This window comes from Mustelus asterias, unplaced genomic scaffold (assembly GCF_964213995.1).
Source record: "Mustelus asterias unplaced genomic scaffold, sMusAst1.hap1.1 HAP1_SCAFFOLD_2804, whole genome shotgun sequence".
In the NCBI taxonomy this organism is placed as follows: Eukaryota; Metazoa; Chordata; class Chondrichthyes; order Carcharhiniformes; family Triakidae; genus Mustelus; species Mustelus asterias.
The window spans coordinates 20,001-25,000 of record NW_027592749.1 but is presented as its reverse complement, the minus strand read 5'-3'; the positions used below and the strand labels follow the sequence as shown (position 1 = coordinate 25,000).

At 66.8% G+C, this 5,000-nt stretch overlaps 1 non-coding gene across 1 annotated transcript; it reads right to left on the bottom strand.

Annotated features, from left to right (window-relative positions):
• Positions 1–860: 860 nt before the first annotated feature.
• LOC144490039 (5.8S ribosomal RNA) lies at positions 861–1,014 on the bottom strand. Its single transcript, XR_013497137.1, has one exon. It is a non-coding gene; the product is annotated as a 5.8S ribosomal RNA (ribosomal RNA).
• Between the last annotated feature and the right edge of the window lie 3,986 nt (positions 1,015–5,000).

Below are 5,000 nucleotides of genomic sequence, written 5' to 3'. Positions count from 1 at the left end.
AGCGGCGGGTGGCCACGCCGCGGCCAGGACAGCACCTTTCACGTAGAAGACTTCGGCGGCAGCAGGACACGGGGAGACACCGGAGCGAGGACCACACGGCCAAGTCGGCTCTGCGACGATTCGAACCCAAGGCACACGTTGAACGCGGGCGCAGGCACATTGCCCCAGAACCGCAACGGCAGAGGGTGGGCTGCGGAGTGTGGAAGGAGCCGCAGCTCCAGCGCAACACAAGCAACGACACCCAACCGCCACGGATTCCCACGACAAAAATGCAAGCACTCGCACGCGCAACAGAGGGAAGAAAAGCACGGCACGACCGAGCACCGATCCAGGCATCAAGCGTCACACGCGTCAAGCTGCCGTCCTCCACGCGACGGCACTGAACGGCCACGGCAACCCACCGGCAGGCAACCGAGCACGGACCACGCGAGGCAACGTGTCCGGAGACGTCCAGCGGACAGTCACTCCACTCTCTCACTCTCTGTGCCGGAGCACCCAACCGAGCCAACTCTTGCGGATCCTTCCCGTGGACGAGCCACACACACACATCAACAGAGAGTCAACCCCCCTGGCCCGAGCCTAACGGAAGGCACACACGGTCCCGGCAGCGAGGCAGTCACGTTCTCTCTCTCTGGCAACCCGATGACAGCCGTGCCGGCGACCCCGAGGTGGCTGGGCCAGTGCGGGAGCGGGCAGTGCCGACGAGCCCGGAGGCGGACGCCGGCACCCAAGAGGTCAAGCTCTCCGACGCGGATTACTCTGGGTCTGCACTTAGGGGGACAGAGAGGACGGCACCTCTGCGACACCCCAGCCGCGCTCTTCGGCGCACGGATGCGCGCGAAGTGCGATTGATTGTCAAGCGACCCTCAGACAGACGTAGCCCCGGGAGGAACCCGGGGCCGCAAAGTGCGTTCAAAGTGTCGATGATCAATGTGTCCTGCAATTCACATTAATTCTCGCAGCTAGCTGCGTTCTTCATCGACGCACGAGCCGAGTGATCCACCGCTAAAAGTTGTATCGGGTTTCGGATCGGTTGCCCGATCCTGGGACGCGCAAAACGCTCCCCCGCCGACGTGACGGTGGAGCCCCAGCCTGGCGCGTACCACGGCGTGAGCCCGGAGGCGCACGCACTCGAGCGACAATCAAGCGAAAAAAAGGAGGAATCAGGGCGCTCGCAGGCGTTGAGTGCCGGCGTGGGTGAGGGGCCGGGGCCCGCCACGCACCGTCACGCCCCGCAACAGCCAGAGGCAGAGTTCTCTGGTGTCACCGTCTGGCGGTAGGCTCGAGAGTCGAGGCGAGGCCGCAGCGGACTGAGTCGGGTGCAAGCCGCGGAGGACAGGCCGACGCTACGGGCGCAAGCCGACCCCGCACGCCCCAACCTCGGCGGGCTGGGGAAGGGGGCGCGGCGGAACGCTCGCAAGCGCGGCTGCCCCCGCGGACAGGCACATTCTCTCGAACGCGGTGGACGCTCGCTCAAGTCAGCACGAGACCAGACCGGACCGACAGGCGGACAACGAATCTTTAAACCTCGCACCCACCCTCCGCACACGGGTGCCGGAGGAATGGTGAGCATGAACAGGTACCCCTCACCGGGCTTTGAAGAGAGTGACTAGAATGCGACCAAAGCTTCACCGCGGCGGGAGACAAAAAGGCCCCTGACTGCACCAGAACGTCTCCCTGCGGAGTCACACAGTGGCCGTTCACCGTGGTCCCGTCGACAAGCCGCCAGGACAAGCACCCAAGCCCGCAGCAGCTCTCTTCGTTTCAACTGCGGATGTAATGCTGCAAGGCGGTGGCAAGGTCACGTCGCAGCCCGCAAGCCGTCGCCAAGGCGAGAGGAAGACGGTCCCCACAGCGGGCACACACAGACGGACGTGGAGCACGGGGCGGCGGCCCACAGGTGCGCACACGCGCCGTGCCGAGGATCGGTGCGGACGCCGGTGACATCGCACCCGGCAGAGCGGCTAGGCAGAAGTCGCTGCGGAGGAGGAGCACCGTCGGCGGAACGGTCTGCTGGCGGGCGAGGGACCAAACGAGCAGCTAGAACGGGCGGAGTGGACCGGACTGCAGAAGCGGAGTGAGTGCGTGGCTGACGCCACCGTCTCCCTCCGAGCGTCTGCTCGCGCCGGCCAAACCGCCGAACCGCTGAACGAAAGGACCGCATCGTCCCACGCAGGCAGGCCGGCCGTGTTGCCGTGCGTGCCCCCACCTCTCGGACGGACTGCAAAGACACCCTACGAAGCCAACGGCGAAGCCCTTCCAACGGCGCAGGCGTAGCGTGTGCGGCACCCGCATGGACTTGCCGGCGTGCAACCGAGCGTGTGCGTGCTCGTCGGTGGCGGCGCCCGCGCGCCGGCCCAACCGAGTGGGACCGAGATCGACGTCGCCCGGCTTCGGCGGAACGTGCGTACGGGTGACCAGGCCCGTTCGACGGGTACGGCGAAATTGTCGGTGTGACCTCCCACCCGCGTGGGAGGCGCCAGCGTCAGTACGGGCCACGGCCCCGGGGCCAACCCCCGTGAGGCTCTCCTGCCTGGCCCAACCGGCGCAGCCTTCGAGTTCAAGGAGTGACGGGCCGCCCTCCCCGGAGAGGTGGCGGGCCCCCGGCCGACAAAGATCCTTCACAACGTGTTCACCAACAGAAACCTTGTTACGATTTTTATTCTGTGTTACGGGTTTCGGTTCGGGCCCCCGGAGAGGTTGTCCGATACCTGGCCCCGGGGCCGGCCCCCGTGAGGCTCTCCTGCCTGGCCCAACCGGCGCCAGCCTTCGCGTTCAAGGAGTGACGGGCCGCCCTCCCCGGAGAGGTGGCGGGCCCCCGGCCGACAAAGATCCTTCACAACGTGTTCACCAACAGAAACCTTGTTACGACTTTTATACCGTGTCGGGTTTCGGCTCGGGCCCCCGGAGAGGTTGTCCGATCCTGGGACGCGCTAAACGCTCCCCCGCCGACGTGACGGTGGAGCCCCAGCCTGGCGCGTACCACGGCGTGAGCCCCGGAGGCACACGCACTCGAGCGACAATCAAGCGAAAAACCTTTCTCGGAGGAAACAGGGCGCTCGCAGGCGTTGAGTGCCGGCGTGGGTGACGGGCCGGAGCCCGACACGCGCCGTCACGCCCCGCAACAGCCAGAGGCAGAGTTCTCTGGTGTCACCGTCTGTCGGAAGGCTCGAGAGTCGAGGCGAGGCCGCAGCGGACTGAGTCGGGTGCAAGCCGCGGAGGACAGGCCGACGCTACGGGCGCAAGCCGACCCCGCACGCCCCAACCTCGGCGGGCTGGGGAAGGGGGCGCGGCGGAACGCTCGCAAGCGCGGCTGCCCCCGCGGACAGGCACATTCTCTCGAACGCGGAGGACACTCGCTCAAGTCAGCACGAGACCGGACCGACAGGCGGACCACGAATCTTTAAACCTCGCACCCACCCTCTGCACGCGGGTGCTCGAGGAATGGTGAGCATGAACAGGTACCCCGTACCGGGATTGAAGAGAGAGTGACTAGAATGCGACCAAAGCTTCACCGCGGCGGGAGACAAAAAGGCCCCTGACTGCACCAGAACGTCTCCCTGCGGAGTCACACAGTGGCCGTTCACCGTGGTCCCGTCGACAAGCCGCCAGGACAAGCACCCAAGCCCGCAGCAGCTCTCTTCGTTTCAACTGCGGATGTAATGCTGCAAGGCGGTGGCAAGGTCACGTCGCAGCCCGCAAGCCGTCGCCCAGGCGAGAGGAAGACGGTCCCCACAGCGGGCACACACGGACGGACGTGGAGCACGGGGCGGCGGCCCACAGGTGCGCACCCGCGCCGTGCCGAGGATCGGTGCGGACGCCGGAGACATCGCACCCGGCAGAGGGGCTAGGCAGAAGTCGCTGCGGAGGAGGAGCACCGTCGGCGGAACGGTCTGCTGGAGGGCGAGGGACCAAACGAGCAGCTAGAACGGGCGGAGTGGACCGGACTGCAGAAGCAGAGTGAGTGCGTGGCTGACGCCACCGTCTCCCCCCAAGCATCTGCTCGCGCCGGCCAAACCGTGGAACCGCTGAACGAAAGGACCGCATCGTCCCAAGCAGGCAGGCCGGCCGTGTTGCCGTGCGTGCCCCCACCTCTCGGACGGACTGCAAAGACACCCCCACAGGGCTGTGTGCGACGCCAACGGCGAAGCCCTTCCAACGACGCAGGCGTTGCGTGTGCGGCACCAATGCCGAGGATCGGTGCGGACGCCGGAGACATCGCACCCGGCAGAGGGGCTAGGCAGAAGTCGCTGCGGAGGAGGAGCACCGTCGGCGGAACGGTCTGCTGGCGGGCGAGGGACCAAACGAGCAGCTAGAACGGGCGGAGTGGACCGGACTGCAGAAGCAGAGTGAGTGCGTGGCTGACGCCACCGTCTCCCCCCCAAGCATCTGCTCGCGCCGGCCAAACCGTGGAACCGCTGAACGAAAGGACCGCATCGTCCCAAGCAGGCAGGCCGGCCGTGTTGCCGTGCGTGCCCCCACCTCTCGGACGGACTGCAAAGACACCCCCACAGGGCTGTGTGCGACGCCAACGGCGAAGCCCTTCCAACGACGCAGGCGTTGCGTGTGCGGCACCAATGCCGAGGATCGGTGCGGACGCCGGAGACATCGCACCCGGCAGAGGGGCTAGGCAGAAGTCGCTGCGGAGGAGGAGCACCGTCGGCGGAACGGTCTGCTGGCGGGCGAGGGACCAAACGAGCAGCTAGAACGGGCGGAGTGGACCGGACTGCAGAAGCAGAGTGAGTGCGTGGCTGACGCCACCGTCTCCCCCCAAGCATCTGCTCGCGCCGGCCAAACCGTGGAACCGCTGAACGAAAGGACCGCATCGTCCCAAGCAGGCAGGCCGGCCGTGTTGCCGTGCGTGCCCCCACCTCTCGGACGGACTGCAAAGACACCCCCACAGGGCTGTGTGCGACGCCAACGGCGAAGCCCTTCCAACGACGCAGGCGTTGCGTGTGCGGCACCAATGCCGAGGATCGGTGCGGACGCCGGAGACATCG